This window comes from Chelonoidis abingdonii, chromosome 26 (genome assembly GCF_003597395.2).
Source record: "Chelonoidis abingdonii isolate Lonesome George chromosome 26, CheloAbing_2.0, whole genome shotgun sequence".
NCBI lineage: Eukaryota > Metazoa > Chordata > Testudines > Testudinidae > Chelonoidis > Chelonoidis abingdonii.
In genome coordinates this window covers 17,506,360-17,522,801 of record NC_133794.1, presented here as the reverse complement: position 1 = coordinate 17,522,801, position 16,442 = coordinate 17,506,360, and positions in this window count along the sequence as shown.

The window sequence follows — 16,442 nt, the reverse complement described above, 5'->3', positions numbered from 1 at the left end:
GGAACGCTCCCACATCATTCAGGAAAACATTAATGCCCCAGGCCCTAGGTCATTTTCATACTCACACATGTCCAGACTGGCCATGTCTGCGTATAACGTTCAGAGAAGGGGGAGAGGTGGACAGGAGATTATCCTGTATACAGCTTGTCCAGAATTTCCAACATGCTTCCATTCTTGGGAGGGCTGTTCTTTTACACCCTGGAATCTCCTGCGGCATCTCTTTCAGATATTCCAGTCCAGGTTGGCTGCCTGTGGCTTCTTTGGTGTCACCAAGCCACACCGGCTCCAGGGTCACAAAGGCACACTGTTGGATCTCACTGGACAGTTAAGCTTTGCAAATGTAATCTCAGTTCTATAACTTGTATTGCCTTTGGTTTACCTCTGTCTATATTTTTGTTCACAGCCAGCTGTGGCCAAAAGCAGTTTTTCTTTGTACTTAGCATAGTCTGCGTTGATTCTTGACCTTGAATGCAGAGCAACTTTCTCTTTATCTCTGGGCCAAGCTGAATTTCAAATTAACCTGTTCCTTTCCTCAATAGACAAATTGCTCACACTGTCAGAGGCTTTTTGGTGATTAAAAGCTCCTCTTAGATATATGATCTTATCTAGATTGAAGGTACCTTCTAGTGCGCATTGTTTAGATGGATTTTCACGCGTGTAAAGATTCCACTTGTCTAAATATCTGCAGGTTTCAGGACCATAATGTATGTACATGTAATATGCTGGGGTACCCCTAGGGGGTGAGGTGGAATATTTAGACTGTCCCCAACCCATTTCCACTTACACACACTGGGAGGGTGTCCTGTCCGCGCAGCTCATAAACTAAGGATCTCTCCCTACAGGGTACTCACACAGGAGAGGCTAACGAGGGAGACCACGACCCTCCTACACCTCCCTTCAGCAAAGAGCGTCGGCTAGTCTCTGGGAGACGGCGCCACTTACTCTGATTGCATCCAGTGAGATGATCAGACTGTCAGTAGCCCACATGGAAAGGAAAAGGGGAGGGAAGATGGGTACACACGCTCCTAGACCCAGGTAGCTTCCTCACCGGACGATGCCAGGCCGAGTCAGCCCCCGTGGGTCGGATCTCCTAAAGATCCACTAGTTACTGGGCTTGCATTAGAGTAGTCCTGGTCACGAGCTTTCTCTTCACAGGGTATTCTGGGCGTCTTCCGGTAACAGTCACTCACACTGGTGTACACACACACACACACACATACCAAGGCCTTTATTCCAAATACCCATGATGCATCTGTACCTTATGTCTGGATCCAATACCATGAGGCGGTATGACAACCCCTCTTGAGGCGGTAAAAACCCCTCAGCACCAGTGCATACCTAATGCATTTCCCTATGCATTACCTTGTTGGCCAACCCAGCAGTTTCCCAGTACTGCTATAAACTAACCTTATGGGGGCCTTTCCTCAATACCACTTTGCATCTGATCTTGCTGCACAGTCAGTAAGTTCAGATGGCGTGAGCCCAACAGAGACAGAAGGCCCCACGGACAGTCCTCCTCCGACACCTCAATAGAGATTTCAAAAGGTCTCATACCTCTCTTGTGGTGCCATGGGGTTCGAAAGGGAACGATCTGTAGCAGCTGCCTGTGTCTCAGTAGGCGTTTATTTCTCCAGCAATTGCAATAGAGGGAGGGAGTGCCCTAGGACACAGAGTTGCCCCAGTCCTGGACAGGTCTCTCAACAGGTAAACAATTACAGCAGCATTTATACCTTTGTTACGGACAATAACAAGCAATAATACAGACAATTATAAGCAACAACTGCATTTTGTTTATACATAGGCCATCCTGCTATCTTATTTTTCTCACTTCTGGAAGGCGCCAGTCTACATATTTGGTTATTAGTGCAAGGTCGTGACAACTTCTCACACAGTTCTTTTCCACTCGCCTCACACTATCCTCACTTCTACAAGTCTCACGTCATTAGGGTTACAGCTGGCCTAACCCTTGCTAACAAACAGACATGCATTAAGATCCCCTACAAATCCTTGTCAATTCTTTCCCTTCTTCCACACCCCTATGAGTCATCGTTGTCATTGGAACTCAGACACCTCCATTACCTAGAGATGAACTGCAGCTTTCTCTGATCACGCCAGCAGGCAAGAATATCACACAATTCTTTATGAACTGGGACCAGCTGAACTGGACTTTAGCTGGACATGACCTGGCTCAGCAAGGTCCCCTAGACTGTGTAGTTCCATTAAAGGGCACACATTGTGACAAGCTCATGCCAGCAATTTGGTTTAAATTCTATGGGCATATTGCCATTTTGGAGGGATTTCATGAGCCTGGTTGGTACACAGTGGAATTGGGCCAACAAACAACAACAACAACAAAAACCCCAATTTTAAATTTCAACCCTCTGATCACAAACCTTGCTCCCCTCTGACATTTAAGAGTGCCAATTTCAGGACCCCATGTGTTGAAATTGGATCAAGAAGAACCTTTGGTTCTTCAACCTCAGACTTCTCTGAAGGAGGTTCAAACCCACTTAGAGGGCATGAATATCTCTAACATTGCACCTGCATATGCCCCTTTGATTGGAACTAGCCATAAGGGTTGGGATGAATGGGTAATCTGGGAATAAGTCTCACTGTTCCTTTGATGTTGTCCAGGAAGAGGGGTCTGTTATTGTCTACGTTGGTAAAGCATGTGTGGGCGTAAGGACAAGATGTAATATTGTATTAATTAATGGACATTGGGTCCAACCCATGGTGCCTTACAGTAATCACTGTTTCTATAACGTAACCACCATTGTTAGTTGTGATATTACATTTACTGTGCCTATATGGACTGCACAAAATTTAAATGCCGATCCTAAGCTCTACAAGGAGGTTTCCTATTTCACTAGGAATGGGTCTCATTGCCATTAAGGTAAAAACACAGGCCATCACTCTTGGTGGGAGACTTTGCTTGGGTGGAGCCCCAGTGCAACAGGTCTTTTGAATATCATGCTTCACCCCATTGTGGTGATCTTTGGTTTCCAAATTATACTAGCAATTGGTCTGGTTTTGCTGGTTAATGGATACAACGACTGATGCAGCGGCTGCAATGGATGGAAGATCAGACCCAGTACCAGGGAGGAAGGAGGTGATGGGGATACTCGCTCAGCGCAAGCACTCCATCAATGGGGGGACTTGATACCAGACACCTCTGTGTTCTTGGGGTACCAGGGTGGAGTATCCAGCCTGACTCATCAAAGACACCTCCCCATCAAAACCTATCAGAGGAAAAAAACTTGCAGAGAGCAGTGAAGGGCGTTGGAAGATACACCTAGACTCCTCCTGACAAGGGTGACAAGATTAAGACATCTCCATTAGCATACAGAATGGAGAGCAAAGACAACTCCCCTAGCCTCATCTGCATGAAAGATGGGACAGGAAGACATCTCAATTTGCATACAGAATGGAGAACAGAGAACTACAATGAACTCTGGGACCAGAAAAAGCAGGGAAGCACTGCATCATGGGAATCTCTACTCCAGATGCTAATAACCCTATGTCTGCACACACCCAGCTCAGCAATTATCAGACCAATTCTAGTAATGAATCCTTAATTAATATCCAAATAGTGAAGCAGCCTAGTTGCATTGTGAGCTCCCTGGAAGAAAACACCACCCATAGCCAAGAGCGATCAGCTCCTATTGTCTAGCCTAAAGAAAACCTTTGAATCATCAGCTTACCTATAAACAAATCTAATGTTCTCCCTTCAACCATTGTAATTTCTCTACAAAAATACCTACTCACGCTCCAGTCAGGGTTCTGATGCTTAGATCCAAACTAGGCATCAGTTCCACTGGGACTCCCATCTTCTCCTGACTGATCGTGCTGGGGACTATGCCTGTCTCCTGCCCTCAGGACCCTCAGCTACCACCATCACCTGGGAACCCCAGCCAGTTCCAGCTTCAGGGAGCGGTGAGATCCCCTCTCTTTCTCTCTCTCTTTTTCTTTTCCTTTCTACCATAAGTATTAACCTTTAATAACGTATGTTATGTTGATTTAGTCTCCTTGTGTAGTTATCACTATTATTCAATAAATAACTTTTATGGTTAAGCTGGTTGCTTCTCTCTTTCTTGCTGAACTTTACTCTTTTGTGTTTTTAGCTTCCCCCATTCACTCTACAGAAACACTTCTTTTACCTAAGCTAAAGATCCCTGCAGCGCCCAAAATACTGTGAGGTTTGCTCATCAAGTAGGTTACTGCCAGTACAATTGTGCTGTGAGAGTGGGGATGGGGATGCGCTGAATCTGGGACGCATAAGGGTAACAACTTGAAAGTGCTGCTTCATCCAGCCCCGTGAGTCCAGAGACATATAAGGGGTCAGCTTGACAGTGCTGATTGACCCGGTCCACTCAGACTTGCTCTATTAAGGCATGTGTGGGTGGGTGTGTGTTCATCTGGTTTTGGGGTGGGAGAAACCCAGCCCTAGGGAACCTAAGTCCTGCAGGATAGCTCCATTGGGAGGCGACTTGCAGAAGGAAGAAGTAGAGCTCCATATGAAAAGACAAGTGACACAAGCAGCACATTAATAGAATTACAGAATCCCCTTCCCCAGAAGAGTAACCCGAATAAATGAGCATACCCCAAAGTAATGGGCAAATCTGGTAACACAACCCAGGAGTCAACTCCCTGCTGCCCCACTCTTACCACTACAACCCACTCCCTCCCCAGGAGCCCTAGCTCCCAGCTCCCAACTTTAAGCACTAAATAGCAACACTTCTGTGGAAACCCGGCATCACCGTGCTCCAGTCTTGTCCCTGCTTTAAAAAAAGGGCTGAGAAATAGGCCAGACAAGGACCTGAAATGCACCAGCGAAGCAGCACAACATCCTACAGAAGTGACTGATTCACTGCCGGAGGGGAGACCAAGATTGCGGGGATTCCCCTGATCCCATAGGATAGGGCAGGGCAGCCCTGGCTGAAAAGGTTCCAGGAATCAGCTATTTGCTGGCTAACTACTCCTGCCCAGCCCCCCTTCATCCTCTCGTCCCCACACCCCATCTCCCATGGAGCCCCACAGAGGGGGGCTGACTTCACATCTGCTTCCCCCAAGTCGTGCGCAGGAGGCACGGCTCAGTCTATCTGACCGACTTTCACTTTGTCTCCTACTCTCTCCAGATTATTTATAGAAATAGGCTTGTCTCATCAGCCACTGTCTCCCGCCGTCGATCTCAGCACTGGGGGAGGAGGGGGATCCTTGCATGGACATGGGACAGATAAGACAATTTCCCGCATAATCCTGGCCAGATCTTACAGAACTAAGTTTAAGTAACTTAGGAGTTCATTGTATTACAAAGGCAGGTGGTTATGTTTTATTGTGGGACTGTATGCGACGTCTACAATGGAAACCCAGGGAAGGGTTATGGGCTTTGAGGGACCATCTGAAACTATGGGGCCTTTTAACCTTATGTATCTTTTCCAGGAAATCTCTAGGGGGAGGGATATGCAAATGTAACACCTCTGGTTAAGCAAAACCTCAGCTGCTGGAAGCTGCTCCCTGAGAAGAAACTCTCTGCCTGTGAGTTACCTGGCTGGAAGTGGGGTGAACTTGGGAAAGCTTATTAGCAGGTGCGTTGATTCTTTGCTGGGTTTTAAGAGGGTTTCGCTGCAATGCTTTTACCTTAAGACTCCATGTGCTTGCTAACAGCTGTGTGGTACCTTATACCCGCGGGAGGCTGGGCTGTTTGTAGCCTCTGAGGAAGGAGGGCAAAGCAGGCCGGCTGAGGGGGTCTGACTTGCTGGGGAACTCACAGTGTAGGCAGGGAGCTGTGCAGCCTGCAAAACCCCCGGGCAGGGAGGAGAAAGACGCAGGTCTCTGCCTAAGAGATGTGATGACTGGGAGCTAGAAGCCTAAGTGGCTTCCCTGGCTGGACCATGAGGGGCAAATATAGATGCAGTTGTCCAGACCTGCGACACCCCCCCCCACACACACTGTTCTTCCCTGGCATCATCCACCCAGCTCAATTTCTTGGGAGGGGAGATCAGCCATTCTGCCTTTTTCTGGCAGTCAAGGAAGACTTGTGAGGCTCTGCTAATCAATTACATGAACTGGAGGCAGCCCGAGACAGCGATGGAGGAATCTTCTTTGCACCACCTGCCTCTAATTCACTTGGCCCAACACCAATAATTTGTTCCCTTTTTGGGCCTGTCTCATCTTAGACTCTTGTTCTTTCTCTTCAAGGCCCTGGGCCCAGGAGCCCTAGAGCCGAAAGCTCTGGGATGGGGACTGTGGCTGACAGCCCCACTCCTCCAGTCTCATGGCACTTTCTACCACTCAGGTGAAGCTCGTCTGGGAGAGAGACGACAGAGATTCTTTGGGGGCCCGTCCAAGACAGTGGAACTGCCTGCGACAGAATCTAAGGATCATCTTGAACTTCCCCATCTCCAGCTGCTAGTCCTATGTGCCCTCCTCTGACCAGCCTTCTCCACTATAAACACAGCACAGCACAGGCATATAAAAACAGACCCTGCCCTGCCACCACAGGGTACAAGTGATGGAAGTGACCCATATCCTATGGGGCAGAACAGGGCCCGGGATGGGAGAATAACTGGCACCCCCTAGAGGGGAAAGACCCTGTGTCCTCTTATGCGTCCCATTCCCTGCCCCGCCAGGACCTTCACTCCCACCCCGGCTTATATAAAAACAGACCCTACTAAATCAACACCTCCACTGCACACACAGCTCTCCCCGCTGGTGAAAGAATGAATCGCAGAGGACAGATGGGAGTCACCTTGCTTATGGCATGGACTGAAAAGTGCCCGAACACTGTGGCAGTGAGTGCAGGTAGAAACATTCAGATGGAACATGAGGATTTGAATTCCTGCTTCTTGGCTCCTGCTCTCCTAAACTGACTGCAGAAAAAGGCCTCTGACCGTACAGCATGGGGCACTTTGCCCAGGCCCCACCTGGACCCTCTCTCCAGAGCTATTGGAAATTGACCCTGGGCTCGAGGGCAGGGGCAGTGGTCTCCGCTGGCGTGTTCGCAGGTGCTTAGTGCTCATGTTCTCACCACTGAACTGGGTAGGTTCCCCCCAGCAGAATGGCTTTGTTGGACTCAGTGGAGTTACTTTGGAGGCTGCTCTTTGACTTTGCAGCCGGAGGGAGGATGAAGCCGGCCTGGTCAATTTCACACTCTGCTTTTGAGTTTCACTTCCTGCTTCTGCTCCTTTGGGGTGTCTGACCCGGTGGTCATTTGGGTTTCCCCTTTGATCATAGGCGTCACAGCTGGGAAATCCATCTTGGCCCTGCCCATCCCTGCCCCTAGACCAGAGGTGTGGGGAAGGGTTGGATTTTCTAGGGCTTTGGCACTAAATACTCAAAGCAAATAAACCGCGTGCCCTCTCATTAGTGAGTCTGTTCCCGAGCCACGTCTGTGCAGCAACTCCCACTGCAGGTGTGTGCCTGGCACCTTCGGCACCACAGCACAGCCCCTCTGGCCCATGAGCTAAAGGTGTAACAGAAGCAGCTGGCGGCAGTAGTAGTCTGTTACCTCCCAGACAGTGGGCGCACTGCATTGTGTGCTATGTGGAAGCCAGGTCAGTGCATCAGGCTCCCTTGAGGCATGTGGCGTTAGTGCCCGGAAAGGGATGGGCTAATAAAGGAGCAGGGGAGTGGTGAGCAGCTTCATCCCGGTGTCGCAGGCACTGAAGGGGGGGTCAGAGTGGCTCTCTCATTTGCTCTCTGTACTCCAATCTGTACATGGTGATAGAATACATCCCAGGCCGGGAGATGTTCTCCCACATATGGCGAATCGGGAGGTTCAGGTGAGCATTGCCACGGGAGCTGATGTTGCGGACTTTGTTGGAAATGGTTAGAGCTGGGTGACAGTTAGACTCCTGGGATGTATCCCTGGCTCAGTTGGATCTAGACCTTAGAGCAGAAGGACTGGGAGTCGGGACTCCTGCGTCCTATTCCTGCCTCTGCCATTCACTACTTGTGGGAAGAGGGGAAAAATCACTCTGTGCCTCAGTTTCCACAGCTGTAAATTTGGGATTTAGTTCAGTAGAGAACTAGACCTTTTATCCACTGGCAGTATCTGCAGCGACACTGGCTTTGATCCTCATGCTGCGGGGCATGACCTGATCCCCAGCTGGGCTGGTCAGGAAGGGATTCCCCATGGGGAGGACTGCTGAGGTCTTTTGCCAGCACTAGCCACAGTTAGTGGCCAAGGATGCCAGGGCTAGATGGGGCCAGGCTGGATGGAGCTGGGGGTCCATGGGTGTGTGTGTTGGGGCTAGTGGGGAGATGCTGGTCTGAGAGGAGCTTGCCCTGAGTTGCCAGGCTGGATGGAGTCAGGGGTCTAGCAATGATGGATGGGTTGCGTGTGCTAGGGCTAGTGATCTGGCTAGCCAGATGGGGCCACCAGGCCTAGAAGAGTTGGGGCATCTTGCCTGGGGTTGCAAGGTAGATGGAGTCAGGAATCTATAAGGAAGGTGAAGGTGCGGGCAGCAGGGGGCCATGGGTGCTGGGCTGGCTGAGAAGGGGCGGATCTGGCCTGGGATGCCCACGTTCTCCTCCCTCTTCATTGCAGTGAACCTCATCCCTGGTTCTACGCTGCTCAGATCATCCTGACCTTTGAGTATCTGCACTTCCTGGATCTCGTTTACCAAGACCTGAAGCCAGAGATTCTCCTGATAGACCAGCAGGGCTACATCAGGGTGATGCTTCTGCCTCTCCCCGACTCCTTCCCTTCCCCATCCCAGCACTGGCTCCTGGCTCCCTGCAGAGATCTTCTCCCTGCCCAAGTCTCTTTCTGCTGCCATCCCCTTCCTAAAGCCAAGACACCCCCAGAAATATAACACAGCCAGAATACACCAATTATCTGCTCCCCCCACTTCCCCGCCTACTGTCACAGCCTCCAGGCTGATCCAACTTCTCCCCTCTCTGTGTTTCAGCTCCAGGTGACGGATTTTGGTTTTGCCAAGCGGGTGAAAGGCCGAACCTGGACTCTTTGTGGGACCCTGGAATACCTGGCCCCCGAGATCATGCTCAGCAAATGTGTTTGCTGCAGAGATCATTCCTTCTGGAGGGTAAACCCATCCACTATCCTATCTTCCTCAAGGGCGGAGGCTGTTCCCGATTCCACCAGCACCTTACTTGTCACTACCACCTTGTCCCCCATCTCTAACTGTACTCGGAGCCACCAGAGCCAGTCATCAGTATTCCAGGCTCGCTTAAGACAACTGCTTGGGAATGGGAATAATTTGGTAACAGTGTATGCCCCTTGGATACTGGGGGATCTTTGAAATCGGGTTAAGGAATTCCCTAATATTAGGGAGGAGCCAGAAACATTTAGAGAAGAACTCCAGACAGTGATTCAGTGTTATAATCCACGTGGATCTTTGTTCAGCTTTCTTTTCTATTCCCATTCACCGTGATAGCCAATATTTATTTGCCTTGTCCTACAAGGGACGCCAATATACCTGGAGTCAGTTACCTCAAGGGTATACAGAATCACCCTCCCTGTTTTCTCAGATCCTGAAAAAGGATCTGAATGATGTGGTCTTTCCAGGAAAATCTATACTCATATAATATGCAGATGACCTTTTTTTAACTTCTCGTGCTTTAAAGGGTCATGAGGCCTCCTGGGAAAAGCTTCAGTTGTGCCAGCCTAGAGTGCATTACCTAGGTCATGATATTTCATCTGGCTGTTGTCATTTGTCAGATTCTCATATTACAGCTATTCAAAAAATGCCGAGGATGGTTACTATCTCTCAAATGTGAACCTTCCTTGGCATGACTGGATATTGCAGACTGTGGATTCTGGGTTATGCAACAATCATCAAACCACTTCAGGATTTAACTAAAACAGACACCCCTGAGCCACTCTTGTGGTTCCAGGAGGCAGAACAAGCCTTTGTAACTATTAAAAAAGCTCTTGGGCTCCCTGATTATGCTAAACCATTTATTCTTTTCTGTCATGAGCGCAATGGATTTGCTTTGGGATGTGCCCCTTTCTACCTCTCAGGCTGACTGTGCTTTTGCCTTAATTGAGCAACCTCCACTGGCTTCCTTTGAAGACCTTGCTAGGATCCAGGAGACTATGCCAGAGATCTAAAACATTCTTGGAGTCTTGCGGGGTGCACTTTACACCCTGATCACCTTTGGCGCTTCCGGGATGGCCACCCGGTTGCGCAGAGAGTGCTTCTGCTCTATCTTGCTCGCGTGCCCACCATGGGGTGGCGCATGTGAGCAAAGCGGGGATGCTTGCTGCAGTTGGACGTGATTGGTATGCACTGGGTTTTCCTTCTGTGGCCCAGCACTACTGCCAACAATGTACAATCTGCCAGCAACACAATGTTGGTAAAGCTGTTAAAACCACACAAGCATCCCATCCCCCTTCATGGGGGCCTTTTGTAAATATTCAGATTGATTTTATTCAAATGTCTAAATGTTGTAATTATGAATAAATTATTAGTATTAGCTGATGTTTTTTCAAGTTGGATTGAGGCCTTCCCCTGCAGGAGGGCAGATGCCAAGACTGTTGTGAAAATTTTGCTCAAAGACTTTGTACCAAGGTTTGGTATACCTGTGTGTATCAACATTGACCATTGCACACATTTTACTGGACAGACTGTAAAAGAATTATGTGCAGCCTTGCAGATTCAACACAATCTCCACTGCCCTCGCCATCCACAATCTGCTGGGACAGTGGAATGTCACAATGGGATTCTGAAAAACAAACTGGCTAAGATTTGAGCAGAGACAAACCTCAAATGGCCAGATGCCTTACCGTTAGCATTGATAAGCATAAGGGCCACTCCCAACCGAAAGACTGGACTTAGCCCACATGAGATTTTGACAGGGCGCCTGATGCAACTTCCAGTAGCGCCCCCACTGGCCCTTGCTCAGATGGACATTCATTTGATGGATGATACAATGCTTAATTACTGTCAGGTACAAATGAAATGTGTTAAGTCTTTTTACTCGCAGGTGAGAGAAGCATTACCCAAGAACCCTGAGCAGCCTTGCCACTCCTCAGAACCAGGAGATTGGATCTACATAGTATCAGAGGGATAGCCGTGTTAGTCTGGATCTGTAAAAGCAGCAAAGAGTCCTGTGGTACCTTATAGACTAACAGACATTTTGGAGCATGAGCTTTCGTGGGTGAATACCCACTTCGTTGGATGCATGTAGTGGAAATTTCCAGAGGCAGGTATATATAAGCAAGCAAGAAGCAGGCTAGAGATAACAAGGTTAGTTCAATCAGGGAGGATGAGGCTCTCTTCTAGAAGTTGAGGTATGAAAACCAAGGGAGGAGAAACTGGTTTTGTAGTTGGCAAGCCATTCACAGTCTTTGTTTAATCTTGAACTGACGGTGTCAAATTTGCAGATGAACTGAAGCTCAGCAGTTTCTCTTTGAAGTCTGGTCCTGAAGTTTTTTTGTTGCAGGATGGCTACCTTAAGCTCTGCTGTTGTGTGGCCAGGGAGGTTAAAGTGTTCTCCTATAGGGTTTTTGTATATTGCCATTCCTAATATCTGATTTGTGTCCATTTATCCTTGGATCTACATAAAGATCTACTAGCAAAAGACTGCTTTGGCTCCATGCTGGAAAGGCCCTTACCAGGTCCTGCTGACCACCAACACCTCTGTGAAGTGCCAAGGACTGACTGCTTGGACCCGTGCTTCTCACTGCAAAAAGACCCCTCCTTCTCAAAATGATTCTACACCAATTGCTGATCAGCCTGTTTCTTCTTCTGGCAATTCTTTTCCTCTGCCTGAACGGCGGGAGAAAAGGACAAGGTGAAGTGCTAGTAACCTCTTCCTTGTCCACTAATGAAATCATCATGTCTTCAGCATTTGCTGAAGAAACCAGAGTTCTGCAGGGTGATGTGCTGGTAACCTCTCCCCTGCATGATGCTGAACTACAACGGTTCCAGGAAAGAAGAAAAAGAAACACTTGCTCCGCTGAACCTGCCAAGGCCCAGGAGTTCCTGAGTACAAAAGACATTAAGAACTGGCCCTGGTAGAAAATATGGGGTATTATACACTGACAAGGAGGAAGTTGTGGACTTTTTGCTTGGGAATGTGGTACTTCTTGGTATTCGGGGTTTCTTCTGGAGGCTGCACAGTGCGCTGTTGGATAAGTACCCTGGGAATGTACTGCTCTCCCTAATTGGCTTTCAGATGAAGAATATCAAAAGCTCCTTGTTGCCACAACCACTACCCCTGCCATTACCATACTACCACTCCTGTAACATACCCAGATACAGACAATACTATCTATTCCGAGGGTCGGCAACCTTTCAGAAGTGGTGTGCTGAGTCTTCATTTATTCACTCTAATTTAAGGTTTCATGTGCCAGTAATACATTTTAATGTTTTTAGAAGGTCTCTTTCTATAAGTCTATAATATATAACTAAATTATGGTTGTATGTGAAGTAAATAAAGTTTTTAAAATGTTTAAGAACCTTCATTTAAAATTAAATTAAAATGCAGAGCCCCCCGGACCGATAGCAGGACCCGAGTAGTGTGAGTGCCACTGAAAATCAGCTTGAATGCTGCCTTTGGCACACGTGGCATAGGTTGCCTACTCCTGATCTATTCTGATGAAATCCAGTGGCCAAGGCCTTCACATGTTAGTGATTTATCTAAGTATTGTTTGGAAAAAATATTTTTTTAAGGTTCAGGACATGTCATATGAGCGAATAATTGAATGGAAAACAAACGGATCAGTAGAAATAGAAGTATATAACATTACCACAATTGAGCCTAGGGAATCTGAACTTAAGATAGATGGGTTTTATGAAGGGGTTGATACGATGGCCATTCCAGGAGTTTGTAGTTTATTAGGAGAAAGGGGCCCTTATTGTTATTTAGTTACCCAATTAGTAAATAATCAAACTCATACTCAGAGAATGTGTTCTGCCACCGGAAACTGTACTTGTACTGAGATGATCCCAATAACTAATAATCTAACCTGTACCATATTACACTATACTCCTTCCTATGCTGTTAACGTTAATGCCTTTCGAAAGTAGCTGAGAATATTTAAACAACAAATGTGGTATAATGCTATCCCCAAGAGAGATGTACTAGTATATCGAATAACAATAATTAATGCCTGTGACGATGTGGTTCTGACGGGACCCAACTGAGAGTGCCAAATCAGGACCAATTGCTCAAACAGGGCAGTCACAGCCCTAGGCTGGGGTTTTTCCACCTCTAAGGCAAACCAAACCAGCCAGACAAAAATGACTTGGTTCACCCCACTGGCTAACCGCAAGTCACACAAACAATTTCCTAAGACACTCCATCTCCCAGATCACCACCATCCCACACGTCCTGGGGATGAATGGTTATGAAACACACCCCAGTAAAAGAAAAAGGTTCTCTCGATCCCAAAGGACCAAGCCCAGACCAGTCAATATACACATCAATTCTTACCACAAATCACGCTGTTGTCAATCCTTTTGAGTCTAAAATCTAAAGGTTATTCATAAAAGGAAAAGATAGAGATGAGAGCTAGAATTGGTAAATGGAATCAATTACATACAGTGATGTCAAAGTTCGTAGTTTCAAGCTTGTAGCAGTGATGGAGTAAACTGCAGTTCAAATCAAGTCTCTGGAGTACATCCCAGCTGGGATGGTCATCAATCCCTTGTGTAGACTTCAGCTTGTACAAACGTCCTCAGAGGTAAGAAGCAGGATTGAAGAAAAGATGGAGATGAGGCTTGCGCCTTATATAGGCTTTCCAGGTGAAAGAACACTCCTTTGTCCTACTGTGGAAAGTTACAGCAAAATGGAGCCTGCAGTCACATGGGCCAGTTTCTGCACACCCTGCTGAGTCACAAGCGTATTCGCCTCCTCTCAACGGGTCAGTTGTGTAGCTAATGGGCCCTTAATGGGCCATAAGCAGGCTAGCTAAGCGACACCCTTCTGGATCTTTCCCAGTAACACAGCACAAGTTTGAAATACAGACAGTATACAGCCAATATTCATAACTTCAACTACAAAAATGATACAGACATACAGACAGCATAATCATACCCAGTAACCCATAACCTGGTCTTAGAGACCTTATATGACCCCCTTTACATAGGATTTGGTGCCATTACAGGACTGTGGTTGCAACCCATGTTCTATATGGTCCCAGTTTATATCAATAACGTCGCAATGCCACATTAGGGACTGTGAAATTCACCCTGTCCCTATCCAGTTTTCAAATTACTTCCATGTATCCCAATTATTCCAAGGGAGCTGCTATCCAGTTAGAACAGCAAAGAGCATAGGTCTCCCCTAGTAAGAAAAGAGATTTAGCAGGACACTTATGGGATGGTGCCAACAGTGCAGCAGCAATTTGGAATATTCTTAAGGGCCAACAACAGAATGAGAAAGGGGAGAAAGGCTCCTGCGTCCTATTCCCACCCCCTGCCAGATGGGTGCCTCCTAGAGAAGAAAGGCTCTGTGCTCTATTCTCCACACCTCTGAGCCAGCCTTGCTTAGCTGCGCTCCCTCTGGATAGACCCAAGGTTATCTCACCCGGACCCTGAGCCCCAGGTTGTTGGTGGAAGGGGGGGCATGGAAGCAGCCCATGACCTCCCCTATCCCTTAAAGGGGCAACCAAGCCTCCATCACTGCTTCTCTGCGGCGCCAACAAAGCCAGCTGCAAGTGGGGACAGGAGCCCAGCTCCCCCATGCGGGAAGTGGGAGGGCTGGCTGTTTGCTGGCAGGGGAGCGGGGCTAGAACAGCAGGCTGTGTGTGAACACAAGGAGAAGTTCATTAGCGAGGAAGCATCAGATCATTAAGCTCTTCCACTTGTTGGGATAATTAAAAGTAAGAAATACAAAATGGAGTCTGTGACATGCAACTTCAGGATTCAATCCTTGTTTATCTCAGGGGCACTGACTCAGAACTAGCCCCAACTGGTTAGAACTGGATTTTCCCACCGTTGGGCTCTGGATATTCCATCTGTTTTCCCACCCAAATCCCTGCAGGTTCTATTACCTCAGATTTACCTCAGACGTGTTCGGCACTTTTCCTCGCCTTGACATCAGTGACTTCTGTGCAAAAGAGGCCACTTTCCATCTGAATGGCAGCCTGTGCGCAAGGGCTTCTCCTCCATGGAGATCCCCATTCATCTACTGGACTCCTCAGAGAGCCTCCTTGACGGCTTTCCACTAGCCCAATAGCAGAGGTCCTGAGCATCGCCACCGCACGCACCAAGCACCTAGATGGAGCAGGATGACATCTGTTTTGTTACAGGGTATTTGGCCAAGAGAGGGATTTATCTGGGTCTGGGCTTCATGCCCCACTGAGGTCACTGCCACTACTGTTATTGCTTCTAGTGCTGTTTGCATCTGTGGTTTTCTTCCCTTTCCCTATTAATTGTAATTTTATCCCTAACACATCTCACTTTGTTTTTACCTTACTTACCTACCTCTTCATTTGACACCACACCAGACTGGGGTTATTGGCCCACTGCGTGATCAGATACCAGAGTGGGTCGTATCTGCACTTCTGAGTAAAAGGGGTATCCATTTTCTTTCCCTCTGCCACACCTGATTTATTTTAAGGGTTACCTTCTTCCCCCTTTGAGGCAACATTTGTGGCGACCACGGCAGGACCCACATGGGATTAGCTACCCCATTTGGGTCCTACGAGCTAGCTGTCTGGGTTTCTTTTACATTTCAGTGAACAGTGACCATGATCCATTTGACTTGGGGAGGGAGTACTGGGTGAGTCCGGTTTATCTGTTGTTCTCTGTTCCCCTTCTCCCAGTACCCCCGCTCATGGTCTGAGATGGTGGGATTTATCCAACTGATTAAAAATTCTGCTGCCGGTGACAAGGTCTGCGGGGATCTGGGCCTCCACCAGAGAAGCAGATAGTGAATGCTGGTGGGTCCTACGCTAGCAGCGTCACTAGTGCCTGTAGGTTAAAGGCAGGCACGGGGTGGTATCGAGATACCACCTTTCATTTCCAGCAAGCGGTAATTAGTCTGGGAGCCTTTCTGCCTATTTTGTAGGTGGCCCTGCATTTATAGAGCTACTGCCCATGTGAAGCTGATGGCCATTCAGAGAGATCTCAGGCATCAGGCGTGGCCTACTGCCCTTACTAGGGCTTCAGGAGTGCCATCTGACTTGTGTCCATGGGGACATACTTGGAGGTTTCGAGGATGGACATGCAAGTACTCGCAGTGTCCCTTCCATGAATACAGGCCAGTCAGAGGGGTGTGGGTTCCCACATACCGAATCCTGCCAGGCCCGTAGGGTGGATGCATGTGGGATTGGATAATTCATGATGACATGTGGGAGATTAGACCACCTGGTACGCCTAGCCGATTTGTTGTTAGTGCTCCTGGAATAATACCTGATATTTGGATTGGAATAGGGAATCAGTGGACATATTGGTCTTTAAACTCCCACAGCTTCAATGTGTAAGAAAATTGAAAAAAGGGGAAGTTGTCAGTGATTGACAAAGTTT